Genomic DNA, 14,403 nt, shown 5'->3' with positions numbered 1-14,403 from the left:
TGTCAGCCCCACCTTTCTTCCCAGTATCCCCTAAAGCAGTCTTGTCCTCATACCATCCTCCCCTTCTTCTCTGAGAAGAGGGAACCCCTATCTGGGCATCAGCAGCCCCCTACTCTCCCAACGAACCTCCTACCTTGCTGTACATAAAGTCACTACAAGTGTGTATGTGGATCCTCTTCCAATGAGGTCAGAGAAGGCACACTGGTTAGGGGAAATGTGGGATCCACAGACAGGCAACAGACTCAGGGACAGCTCCCCCCACAACCTCCACAGTGTTTGGAGGACCCACAAGAAGATGAGTTACACATCTACTACATATGTGCATATGCCTAGATCCGGCTCCTGCCTGTCCTTTGGTGGGTGGTTCAGTTTCTGGGAGCCCCAAAGGGTCCTGGACAGCTGACTTTGTTGGTCTTCCTGTTGAGTCTTTGTTGTCCTCTGGTCCTTCAATCCTTCCTACAACTCTTTCAAAAAGTTCCCAGAGCTCCATCTACTGTTTGGCTGTGAGTTTCTCTCTCTGTACCTCTTTCCATTGACTTCAGGGTGGAGTCTCTCAGAGGACTGTTATGTTAGGTTCTGGTCTTCAAACATAATAGAGTATCATTCATAGTGTCAGGGATTGGTGCTTGCCCACAGCTTGAGTCTCAAGTTAGTCCCTTTATTTGTTGGCTATTTCCTCAGTTTCTGTGTTTGTTCCTAAACATTTTGTAACCAGGACACATAAGTTAAAGTTTTTGTGAGTATGTTGCTGTCCTTATTTGCGCACTGGAAGTCCTGCCTGGCTACAGTAATTGGCCATTTCTGCGTCTATACTGCACTGTTAGAAGACTCAGCTATCGTAACTCCAATGACACCCTGGACCTCACCCCATCTTAGGGCTCTGGCACATCCTAGACTTTGTCTACCCCTGAACTACCTACACACACAAATTTCCATTCTCTCTCAAGTACTCTCCCCACACTCTTCTGGCGAGCGCCCCTCCCCATCCCATCTCTCACAAAGTCCCCTCCATCCATCCACTTTCAACATCAATTTGATTTTTTGCTTATGAAAAAGATTCAACCATTCTGCTTGTTATCTGGCCCATCTTGTTATTTGGTTTCTTTGGGTTTATGGATTGTAGCATGGATCTCCTGCACTTTATGACAAATATCCACTTGAAAATGGTGCATGTCATTTTGAGGCAGGGTTACCTTACTCATGAGGATATTTTCTAGCTCCATCTGTTTGTCTGCAAGAGTTATGTTATTGTTCGTAGCTGAATAGTAGTTCATTGTGTAAATGAACATTTTCTTTATCCATTCTTCAGTTGAGGAATTTCTATGTTGTTTCTAGTTTGTGGTTATTGTAAACTAAGCTTGTTTGACCATATTTGAGCAAGTGTCCTTTTCGGAAGGTGGAACATTTTTTGCATATATGACCAGGAGTGGTATAGCTGGATCTTGAGGTAGGACTATTCCCAATATTCTGACAAATTACCAAATGGATTTCCAGGTTGGTTGAACAAATTTGCACTCCCAAAAGAAATGGAGGAGTGTTCCTTTTGCTCCTCATCCTCACCAGCGAGAAGTGTTCCTTTTGTTTTTGATCGTAGCACATCTGAAGGGTGTGAAGTCATTTTGAATCACATTTCCCGGATGACCAATGATTTTGAATATGTGTTTGTTTTTTGGCCATTACAGATTCCTCTGTCTAGAATATTCTGTTTAGCACTGTACCTCAATTTTTTAAATTTGGGGCATAAATTTGGGTTCTTGGTGTCTAACTTCTTACGTTCTTTATATACTTTAGATATTAGCCCTCTGTTAGATGTAGGTTTGGTGAAGATCTTTTCCTAATCTGTAGGCTGTTGTTTGTTAAACTCACTGTGTTCTTTGACCTACAGAGCTTTTCAGTTTCACAAGGTTCCATTTTTAATTGTTGATCTTGGTGCCTTGGTATTATGTTCAGGAAGGTGTCTCTTGTACCAGTGAATTCCAAGCTATTCCCCACTTCCTGATTATTATCTAATCTTAATTTTCAATGCAATGTTTATCAAAATTCTTCATAATGCACAAATTAAAAATAAAAAACAAAATAGTTAATTATTTATTTTAAGGAGACTATCATAAAAATAAAAATAACCTTACTATGTTCTGCCCTAGTTAAGAAACAGTGTAGCTGGGAAGGTACTGAGTGAAGAATGTAGTCTTCAGTGTGTGTTTTTGTGTGTGTGTGTGTGTGTGTGTGTGTGTGTGTGTGTGTTAAAGAGTAAGATACTGAAACAGAGAGAGAGAGAGAAAGAGAGAGAGAGAGAGAGAGAAGAAAGAAAGGTTCTGTGGATGAAAAGCAAGGCTCCATGCACATCACTTATTTACTAAACTAATGATCCATATCCATAACCTTGGCTTTATAGTTATTTTTTGTTTGAATGGACCTATAGCCTTCACCACATTCTTCCTCTTTCATCTGAAGTGTCAGAAGGCCGAGTAGCTAACTCTGACTGATACCTTGGAAGTAGAAGTTATATACTTTAGCTTCTGACTAGAGACACTAACTATTAGGAAATTTGCAGCTTTTCCTTTTCCTATAGTGACTTCAGAAGACTCATTTACAAATTACTCTGTCTGAAGCTTTCTAGACATTAGTATCAAATACAATGTGAGCTCTTTGTTACAATTAGCCACTAAAATTGAAGATATACATGTCTTTATTATCTAGCTATACTAACACTAGAGTAAACTACAACTTGTCAAAATTCAGAGATGTGGCCCCAAGTACCAATGACCACAATTATGAAACTCTCCCAGATCTGGGCTCAAGAAAGCTTGTCAAAGAGGGTATAAAAAGATTGTGTTATAGCCAGATGATCAGGGTATGCGATGAGAATTATTCTCTTATTAATGTCAGAAGCTACACTCATAAAGTCTCCCCAGTAGGCTACCCAAACATGAGCTAATAAAGAATGACACCAGTGGACATGTCGAACTGGATAGGGATGTGCCCACAAGTGTCAACTACCCAAAGAACTGCAGGCAGTTGAGGAAAATTGTCAATGAGAAAGGGGGTCTTCCCAGAGAAGAGAACAAAAATTCCTTGCCAAGTGTCAAACAGTTAATCCTGAGAATATATACTCAGAAAAGAGTATATAGACTGAAATGTTATATTTTGGAAGATACATGCATATTCATATATGTATAAATACATACAGTAGCAATTATTAAAAACATAAGCTATGGATTTGAAGAAAATTGATGAGAGATTTAAGGGAGGATTCTGAGGTAGGAAAGGGAAGAGGAAAATATAATTGAATTACAATCTCAAAAAAATAAGAAAATAACTCTCGTCCTTGAATTAAATAACTATATATAATTTAACAACTATGATGACATTTAATTTATATAGGATATGTATTCTGTGCTTATGCATCTTTTCAATGACAAGCTATGTGTGAAAATGACCAAATCAGAATCATATTTAAACTGTTTGTAAAAGGACAATTATAAATACTAGAATTTTAAAAACTGATTTTCAAGTTCATTTAATTACATTACCTTGACCTAGACTTTCTTTAAGCTTCATAAATTATTTTCTATGGCACAGTACTATAAAACAAAATTAATACAATAGATGAAAAACACAATTTCCATTTTTGACATTTTAGTATCTTCTTAGATAATGAAATTTTCATACCCTGGAGTTACAGTCTATGATTATGGCAATATTTGGTAGGCATCAGTTTATAAACCATATTCATTTGACAGAATAGTAGTGGTAGGTTCTCTCCTAGAGCCTGTAGCCTAGGAGAAGAAGGACACAGGCTTTTGAGGCCTTCTTACATTGGTCTACCTGTGGGTTTTAACTTGTGAAGCTTCACTTACATACCAACCAAAAGCATATAGTATTTACGTCCATGCCTTTGTGTCACCGTCATGTTATAATCTAATGAGGGCAGTTATCATAGATTGAAAGATTTACAGCTAGACATCCATTTCACGTTTTCTCTCCCTTATGTGAAGAGGTAAATCTTCAGATTTTCAGATATGTATTGCTCCTCGATTCAGGAATAATAAAATGTTATGAGGTTAAGAAACTAATACGGGGCTATGGAGGCATGATTTACATGACAATAAAGAAGGAAAACAACTGTGTGTGTGTGTGTGTATTTTTTGTGTTTCCTTTTATTTAAATTACGCATCTATGGCCTGGTTGAGAGAGAGAGAGAGAGAGAGAGAGAGAGAGAGAGAGAGAGAGAATATTAGTGTAGACTTGGGGGGATGAAGATGTGGTAGGGTTTGGGAGGAGTTGGTAAAGAGAAACAATGGAATATGTGCTATGAAAATCATTGTTTTTAAAAGAGTTAATGGATGAAATTAGAACAAGAACTGTTAAATTACAGTGGGGGAAGAAAGTCAACATAGAAAAAGAAATGTGGAGAAGAATAACTACTACAAAAAAAGGTTTTTTTTAGTTTATTTGTTTTTTTTTTCTTCTGGCCTTTACAGTTTTTTCTAATAATATGGCTGTTGGTCATTAGTCTGAAAGCATCCCCTGGTACAAGTGTAGATTAGATTTTGTTCTATTTGCCACAATTTTCATTTTGATTTTGCTTTTGACAATTTGAGTATTATATGCTACCAAGAGTGTCACACCTGTTTTATTTTAATAGTCATTGAATATTCTGGTCATGAATATCTTTCTACCAAGCTATGAGAGATTTTCAACCATTACTTCATTGATTATGTTTCCTGTGTTTCTGTTCTCCTTCTGGAACATTCAAAATACAAAATTGACTCATTTAATGCTGTTCAGTTGTCTTTATGGATTGTATTTTTCTTTAGAATTATTGTTTTGATATCTGTTTTGTTTGACTAGGCTATTTCAAAATTTTATATTTAATCTTATAACATCTTTCTGCTCCTGGATTTAGTTTTTTGTTGAAACTCTCAACTATGTTCTGCATGCAGTACACATAGGAGGCTGTCTTAGTTCAGGTTTCCATTGCTTTGAAGAGATACCATGACCAAAGCAACACTTATAAAGGAAAACATTTATTTGGGGTTGGCTTACAGTTTCAGACATTCAGTCCATTATTACTAAGGCAAGAAACATGGTAGCCTTTAGGCAGACATGATACTGGAAAAGGAGCCAATAGCTCTACATCTTGACGTGACAGCAACAGAAGCCGACTGTCTCACTGGTTGTAGGTTAAGCATAGGAGGCCTGAAAGCCCACATCCAAAATGATGTACTTCCTCCAGTAATGCCAATACCTACTCCAAGAGGTGACAACTCCTAAATGTGCCACAGCTTATAGACCAACAATGGTTTTGTCACCTGCAGATAGATTTTGAGATAGTCTGTTTGTAATTCTGGGAAATTTTCAGAGGATGTATATATATATATATATATATATATATATATATATATATATATATATAGAGAGAGAGAGAGAGAGAGAGAGAGAGAGAGAGAGACCCTGAAAGTCAGTGTGGGTTGTTGCTTGGTACTTGGTTGCTACTGGTCATAGTTCATCAAGTAGTAATTTGCAAAAAAAGGAGAAGAAGAAAAAATAGATATTTTGATGGCAAAGATCAAACTTGCACAAGGAAGTCAATATCGCTAATCAGCAGGAAGTAGTCTAATGATAATATTGCTCCTATTCCATCTCTCATTTTTCCTCTCCAATCTAATATTATGGGGTTGAAAAGGTGGAAAATGGACAGACAAAGGTGGAAGAAAGAAGAACCTACAAAGTAGCCAAAGTCCTGATACAAGTATCAGTATACCTAACCATCAGTAATGACACCTCCAGAAGCACAGAACAGCTACAACTTATTCCTGCTCACTTTGAAGAAAGATCTAAACCTTACAATGAAACTGTTCCCTGAATTGAAACTGTGGCAATAATAACACTGATAAGAATATGAGAGAATTAAAATATGACCACCATTTTGACTCAGAATAAATATCCTCTAGTTTTCAGTTATTTGAAATGGGTGTAACTCAACTAAGAATTGAAATTTTCACTGGAGAGACTATGGTGATATAAGATTAGATTTCACACTTATACACCACAGAGTAACATCTTAGAAAGCTTCATATTTTATGGCTTGCTTCTTCTTCATTATGACTGTTTCCCCTGCGGCTACTTGTTCTTATCTTTCCTACCGCATTCATATGAATCGATAAACTGATTATTTTAAATTAGTTATTGCTTTTATTCTTGTACCCTAATCAAGAAAAAACAGTACAGAAGTCAACATTGCACTCTAAACGTATTATCCTCTAACACACTGATGGGAAAAGGTTGTGTTTGCTATTATGTTATGAGTGACTTATAGAAGTCTTCAAATGACTTTTATGAAATTAGTTTCTAAGAAACTGAATATGCCTAAACCACAGTATACACAAATCTTAATTTCTTTGCAATGCTGTGAAAGGAATTATCATAACTAAAGAACCTACACCAATATCATACTCACAAGAGATATTTTTTATTCAAAATCATTAGAATTCTGGGAGGTGATTCAATGGTTGAGTACCTGCTTAACATCTGAGGCTCTTTCTTCAATCATCAACACTATAAAAATGAATAACGTAGTATAGAAGAGTTACTTTTACTTGCACTTTTAAGAATTCATTTCCTGTTTTCTTGAAGCACCATTTAAATTTACAATGCAGCTAAATAATTTAAATATTTCTTCTTAATAAAATATTTCAAAATGCTGAAGAGATATTCACTATGTAAAGTGTTTGCACAGCAAGCATGCAGATACGAGTTTGGAATCCTTTAGTGCAGAATTATATTAGACCTTCATAGAAGACCTCATACCAATATTGTCCAAACTGTTTCACAAAAGAGAAACAGATGGAGCACTACCAAATTCCTTCTACAAAGCCACAATTACTCTTATACTTAAACCACAAAAAGACCCAACAGAAAAAGAGAACTTCAGATCAGTTTCCCTTATCGAAATCAATGCAAAAATACTCAATAAAATTCTTACAAACTGAATCCAAGAACACATCAAGATGATCGTCTATCATGATCACATAGGATTCTTCCAAGGGATGCAGGAATGGTACAATATATGGAAACCCACCAACATAATTTACTATATCAACAAATTAAAGATAAAAACCACATGATCATTTCATTAGATGCTGAGAAAGCATTTGACAAAATTCAACACCCCTTCATGATAAAGGTCCTGGAAAGATCAGGAATTCAAGGCTCATACCTAAACATAGCAAAAGCCATATACAGCAAACAAGTAGCTAACATTAAATTAAATGGAGAGAAACTTGAAGCAATCCCACTAAAATCAGTGACTAGACCATGCTGCCCACTCTCTCCCTACTTATTCAATATAGTACTCAAAGTCCTAGCCAGAGCAATCAGACAATGAAAGGAGGTCAAAGGGATACAGATCAGAAAGGAAGAAGTCAAAATATCACTATTTGCAGATGATATGATAGAATAATTGAGTGACCCCAAAAGTTGCACCTGAAAACTACTAAGCCTGAAAAACTTTAGCAAAGTGGCTGGATATAGAAGAAGGGAAGAGGGACGGGATTAGGGTCTTATGAACAGGAACCTGTGAAAGGGAATAACATTTGAAATGTGAATAATTATCCAATTAAAAATGTAAATAAGTAAGTAAGTAAGTAAGTAAATAAATAAATAAATAAATAAATAAATAAATAAATAAATGAAGAGTTAGGCAAAATGCATGCCTGTAATCCAGATACTAGAAACTGGAAGGATTTCTATAACATGCTGGTTCACCCAGCTAACCAACTTATAAGCACGAGTTTCAGAGAATTTGTCTCAAAATATAAGTGATAGTAGAATACATTGAAACCCTATCTAAGGCCTCCACATGAACAGGAAGCAGCTTGATGCTCACAAACATATACTCCCCCCCCTCTCTCTCTCTCACACACACACACACACACACACACGCACACACACACACACACACACACACGCACACACACCACAAGAGGATATTTAAATGGGATTGCATGCATGAACCATAGTAATCAATTAATGTTCTTATTTATTCTGTTATTCATTAGATTTCAAATACCAACTTAAAATCGATGAAACTTAAGATAAAATGAAAGTTTTTACATAGCAACTCTTTAATGACAAACCATTGCTACTACTCTGTGTCCTTAAACACTTCATCAGTATTTTAAATTTTATTTTTGCATTTAAACTTATAACATAAAAAGTGAAAATGATTTTCTTGCCTTTTTATACTATGTAAATATTTTGTGATTATAAAATACATTTTCTCAGTCAATTTACATGTTATTTTACAGCCTGTAGAATTCTCACTCTAAATCATAAATAGAAGCTTTCTTAACCATGTTGTGTGTGTGTGTGTGTTTGTGTTTGTGTGTGTGTGTGTGTGTGTGTGTGTGTAGAAAAGTTCACACTTAATTGGCTTCTTCTACAACTAATATCTGAAACAGTTCTTCTCCTGAACCTATACCTTGCTAGTTCAAGTAATTTGGTGTCCGGTAAGCTTCACAGTTCCTGCTGTTTACATGCGTCCAGCATTAGTTGGAAACACTGCTATGTTTGACTTATTATATGAATGCTAGAGACACAAACACGAGTCTTCGTGTTTATGCAGTAAGCATTTTACCCCTGAGTTATTTGCCCAACCGAACTTTAAATATTTGGAAATCATTTAAAAATATGTATTGTTTTAAAAATAAACAGAATGGAAACCCTATATTTGTCAGCTTGTATTGACAAAATTATTCTTTTAAGTCTTTTATACATATGAAAGGGAAGCTGAATATTGTGTTTCAGTTATACTCTCATAGTGTCAAAATGCCTTCCATATATTTATATTTACATTCATTTACAAACTACTGTCAGCCTCAATTAGAGAAGGTTCTGTCCAGTGGAATGGTCAGTGTAGAGACTGATGGCTGCATGAAATCCTTAAACCAAGTGATGAATGATGACTTATTACTAAACAAAACATTTGTGTTAACTCCCCCTCCCAGATTCAAAGAGCATGACTAGAGAGGTGGTGCAAAGAATGTAAACCTGGAACATTCAGAGCATGGTTTAGGAGTCCCATCTTCCCCACATGACCCAGCCATTGCAATCAGGAACTGCTAGGGACTACAGATGCCTACACTGAGGCTGTAGAATAATAAGCTTATCAACAGTTAGGCATGGAAGGAGGAGGAATTAAGCATGTTCAAATCTTAACTACTGAACTACTTGCTACAGAAAATTTCAGAGACAGAGTCACTGTTTTCGGTTGTATACCTTCTAGTGACCACAACAGACTTCAAATATAGCCCATCTGTATAATCATACGGATGCTGCTGATTAAACAAACTGAATGTGAAAAAAAAACAGAGCCCAACAACATCATGACTCTCAGAACGTTGATATTAGAAAGGAGGCTTGAAAGGAATGGGACGGAGATAAGGGAAGGGAGAGGAGAGAACAATCAGAATGTGTCACATATGTGTATTGCAAAAAAATAAAATCTAATAAAAATTTAAAACTGAAAAATTTGTGCTTTTTTGGTGTTGTTTTTGTTTTGTTTTTTTTTGTTTGTTTTTGCTATTTTTTTTTGTGTGTGTTATAAGGATGTGCTATCAATTAATGGGACTAAACCTGAAGAAACTTACATAAATCTTTGGTCTTCCTTTTTCCCCAATGTAAGAAGAAAGGCCAATGCTAAGTAGCAGAAGGGAGACACAGCAAAGATTCGTCTAAGCAGAAGAAAATGCACTTTCTACTTCCTAAATAATCTACTTTAGGAAGGAAATGAGCATATTTTTAGCACAAAAATATACTTATTTGACAGGAATGGCTGTTGGAACAAGCGTAGGGTGAGAGAGCAGGAAACAGACAGCTGTGAGGAGAGGAAGGTTAAGGAAGATGTCTGGAGTTTGGACATCATGCTGAATCCCATTTCTTGAACATGCAGTCTGTCACAAATGTTATATTTCTATGAAATGACAGATATAAAACATTTCTGTACTTTTATCAGAGATTATAGGGAATAATGCCATTATGTCTTGTGAAAAATTAAATCTAATAAGTAAAATTTTTAAACTGACATAGATTTCTGTTCTGTTTCTAAAGCTATAATATCAATTTTAAATTGATTATATCAATATATTTGCATCAACTATAAATAGACAGAAAGAGACAGAGAATCATGAGGGAATATGTTTTAGATTCAGGAGATACTAAATAAATCCTTGTTGATTTTAATTAGCATGGTTATATGTATAAATTTCTAAATCCTGATTAGAAGTTCATTTGTGTTTCACCAAAAAAATAGGAAAAAGGAGTAATTTTGGGGACAATTACAATAAGCCCAGAATAACTGATAAACTTTTCAATGACTTTGACTAGAAGGAATTTACAGAACTCAGGTCATATATGATGCTAGCCTATAGAAAGTAATCTCTGAATACAAGGATGGCTCCTAAGACTTACAATGCATAAAATGTCATCATCATAAAATGTCATTGTATATATAACAAACACAGTGTCTGTGTATACAGTGTATTTATAGACAAAGAATGTCTGCCGCAGGACATACATAGCGACCAGTGTGACTTCACACTTCTTGTACTGTGCAATAAAATATTGGAAATTATCTTCTACCCAATAACATGAATTAATTATTGTGTTGATTTCTCTTGCTTGAATTTGGCTTATAATTATATTTAAAAATTTTAACTTTCCTTCCTCTAGATTCACAATAGTTGTTTTCCATACACCTTTAGGAATACTCATCTCCTGACAATTTTAAATATCAAAAAATCAGTATAATTACTAATACGGGGAATTTATATATTGAGCATATTTATAATGAAACAAATAAAATTATATACAAATATGCTAATGTCATTGATTCCAGCTTACTAGGTCTTTCAAAAGTATTTGCATGAAAAGACATATTATGAAATATGTAATTATTCTGTGTAAACAACATTTTAATCAGCAATATAGGCAGATGTCAGAAGCCTACAGTGTGAAGATACATGATAGTGGTAGTTGGGGTGAGGTGGTGTGCCAGAGTACAGACATTAGTAACTTTAAACTACTGGTAACTATATATGTCCCTTAAACTGCTAAAGACAAGGCAACATTCATACCTGGCCCTTCTGAAGCAGTATTTATTGGTGAAAATTCAAAGAGACAGAATCAATAAAAGGATTCATGTTCTGCATTTACTTGTCACAGGTAGGGAATCTACACAGTCATCTACAAGACAAGCATCAGTCTTCAGGAGACAATTTCCAACATGGCATATGTTCCTTCAAGCATCCTGATTAGAGAAGATACAATGCACTCCCTGGTATCAGCAGGGCCTACTAACCAGTGTTCAAAGTTGCTTGTTGTGAGGTATTCACGAGAGCACTTGGGCACATAGCAAGGCTTCATTGGTCAGCCTGCGACTATCCTGAGTGCTTGGCACCAAGTGCAGAACCAAATGATTCTCTGCGTGACCTTATTAGCACAAAAACTACATCCTGCTTTGACATTCCTCATTTAGAAAGAACAGCTAGACAAAAGTAGACCTATAAAACCCAAAAGCAAGGGTAGTATATTTAGGGACTTTCCAAGAACTATGAACTTGGATGGATTAGGTCTTTGTTTTAGCTTGGGCAAATGTTGCTTTCTATGTACTGTGTTCCAAGACAGAAATGGTATATCCAAGAACTGAATGGCATTAGTTGGGTTAAGGTCTGGGAACCTACCAAAGTCTGGGGGCCTGCTACAATGCTATACTTAGTGTGCAAACCTTTCACTTGCAACTTTATGCCACCTAAATCAGGTAGTAAAATTTCCTATGTCATGTTGTAGACGTACAAGAGCCAACCCTGTCCCTAATTTTGACCACTATACCAGAAGTGTTTTGACTAAAGAAATAAGTGGCTTCAAAGCCTAGAAACTCACTAGGAACCATCACATAGGACCATCTTTGCATCTAGGAATTCAGTAAGGAAGTTACTCTATTTTTTCTCACCAATCAACATACATTTGATAAACCTAATGGACTATCATGCTAAAAATGCCAGATTACCTAAATCTATAAAGCATATCTTAATATTTATCAATAGCTTGATTGACAATTCTGCAATAGAGAAGTTTTTAAGAACCTAGTTAAAATGATGATTAAACAATCCAGGCAGAAAGTTAACTAGAGACTAGTTAGTTCATTAAAAGCTAATTCGAACAAGGCTAAATACCAAATTCACTACTTAACTGGTATACCACATTGTCCATTCAACAATAGAGACATACACTGTAACATTTAGTTTTTAAAAATCTACACTAAACCCTGCTAGGTGCTGGCCATAGAGGTCTTTTTGTTCCTAGCCTGGTGCAACCTCCTGAGACTATGACCACAGCTAGCCTACGCCCTTTCCACAAATGCCAGCTCTGCCTCTCCAGAGCTCCTGCTCTCTATGAAGATGCTCCCATTCCCACCTCAATGCCCTGACATTCCCATAAACTGGGGAAATGAGCCTTCAGGAGACCAAGGGCTTCTCCTCCTATTGATGCTAATCAATGCCATCCTCTGTTACATATGTGGCTGGAGCCATGGGCACCCCCATGGGTACTCATTGTTTGGTGGTTTAGTCCCTTAGATCTCTAGGGGATCTGATTGGTTGATATTGTTGTTCTTCCTATGTAGGAAATTCTTCAGATGGTGGGAGCCACCCCTGGTCAGACAATTCTCTCTCTACCTGTACAATGGGACTGAATTGATCCTTTAAAAAGAGGGAAGTCCTACCATTTTTTCATTAATGAAAAAACACAGAGGTCATTATGATAATTAAGTAAACAAGAGGCATAAAGTCAACCAACCATTAAATGATCTTATACATATAGAAGACATAAAATGCTTTAACTCATTGAAGCACAACATGTGTCATGAACCGTCAGTGAGAGAAAACTTTGAGTAAGGGAAAGAGCAGATTCTATACGTTGGAGTGAGCACAATTTCCTATTCAAGCTGAATGGATTACAAAGTACTAAATATATTTTATATTTAATAAAATGTTATGAATATACCAATGAATGATAATGTTTACCTAAAACTTCTAAGTTGAACTACAAATATTCACCCCAGAAGCAAAATTAAAACACTACGTAGAGACAATAGCAAACTAAACTTTCTGAAGAATAGTTTCATTAACTAAATTAATTATAACTATCTCCAAATATATAAGGATGTTAAATTATTAAATTGTACACTTAATTGAAGATACATTTTTGTTAGTTAAATGCATATTAATAAGAGTTTCCTTAAGAAGAAACTCCTGTTGAGTTATTTCCAATTGTTTCTAAAGTGTGATGCAGTATTCTTTCACTGTACAGGCATAATTCTTTCTATAATAATTCAAACATATACAAAGCCTATTTTAACTTTCTGTCCCAATAGAAACAGTTATATTCTTGAACATTTTATTGTACTTAGAAATTGTCTACCTGTAGTTAGAGTTTTGCTCAGGAGGAAATGGCAACACTACAAAATGTTTTGCAGACACTTTTACCTCATGATAATCCAATAGCAAAGGCTGTGAGGATACCTACCACTTTAGGAGGGAGATTCCATGGTACACAGTCCATATTTCCTGAAGAGTCATGTAAGTGCAAAATGGGCTTTAGAGAGATAAAATTTGTTCCTACAATAGTAGAAATTTAGAGAAACATCAGTGAAAACAAAACAAAACAACAACAAAAAAAAAAGAAAACAAGCAAGACAAGACGCTTGGATTCATTGTGATAAAAGTATAGGACTGAAGAACTAAAGGAGCGGGTTCTTCTGATAAGAGGCCATTTACATAAAGGATTTACTATTTACCATTTTTGTAAAGGATTTACTTTGCAGATTATGTTTTAAAAAAGCATAAATAGTGTCATTGCACTAATGTACTCCACATGCAGATAATTAAGGTTAAGTGGGTTCATGGGGTTTAGCCTTGCCTAATGAAAATGTTGATAATAAAAATGGAAGAGGAAACAGCTCATTTTGCTTTGGTCACAAGAGGACACAGAGACAAGGTGGCTGGTGGGAGGGACCAGGAATGGAGAAAAAGTAGATATCTGTCATAAAGTGAAACATTGCATGCTTTTATTTTATTGCAGTCATCTAAGATGACAAGTATAATGTAAAGAGAAATTCTACTGGGGTGTTCTCTGGCCTAAAGTTTTGAGAGATGTGGGGACCGAGAAGTTTTTGACAATACTAAAAAGAAAAGTCTTAGTGATTCCAGAGACTGAGCATGCATGGCTCCTGGCAAATTTCATTATCAAAATTTTTATATAAGTAAAGTAAGCATTTCTCAGCTCGAATTTGAGCTGACCAATACAGAGCATGAACAAGTACTCTCCTTATTACTGGGTCCT

At 35.7% G+C, this 14,403-nt stretch overlaps 1 long non-coding RNA gene across 1 annotated transcript in view; it reads right to left on the bottom strand.

The window, feature by feature from the left end:
• LOC147996302 (uncharacterized) overlaps positions 1-13,679 on the bottom strand; it is a 130,565-nt gene extending 116,886 nt beyond the window's left edge. Inside the window, exon 1 of the long non-coding RNA XR_015671874.1 lies at positions 13,588-13,679. This is a non-coding gene — a long non-coding RNA (uncharacterized LOC147996302). The remainder of the gene's footprint in view (positions 1-13,587) is intronic.
• Positions 13,680-14,403: the final 724 nt, after the last annotated feature.

Source organism: Rattus norvegicus, chromosome 2, assembly GCF_021556685.1.
Source record: "Rattus norvegicus strain SHRSP/BbbUtx chromosome 2, alternate assembly SHRSP_T2T, whole genome shotgun sequence".
NCBI lineage: Eukaryota > Metazoa > Chordata > Mammalia > Rodentia > Muridae > Rattus > Rattus norvegicus.
Note: the sequence above shows the minus strand (reverse complement) of the source record. Positions and strands in the feature narration are given on the sequence as shown.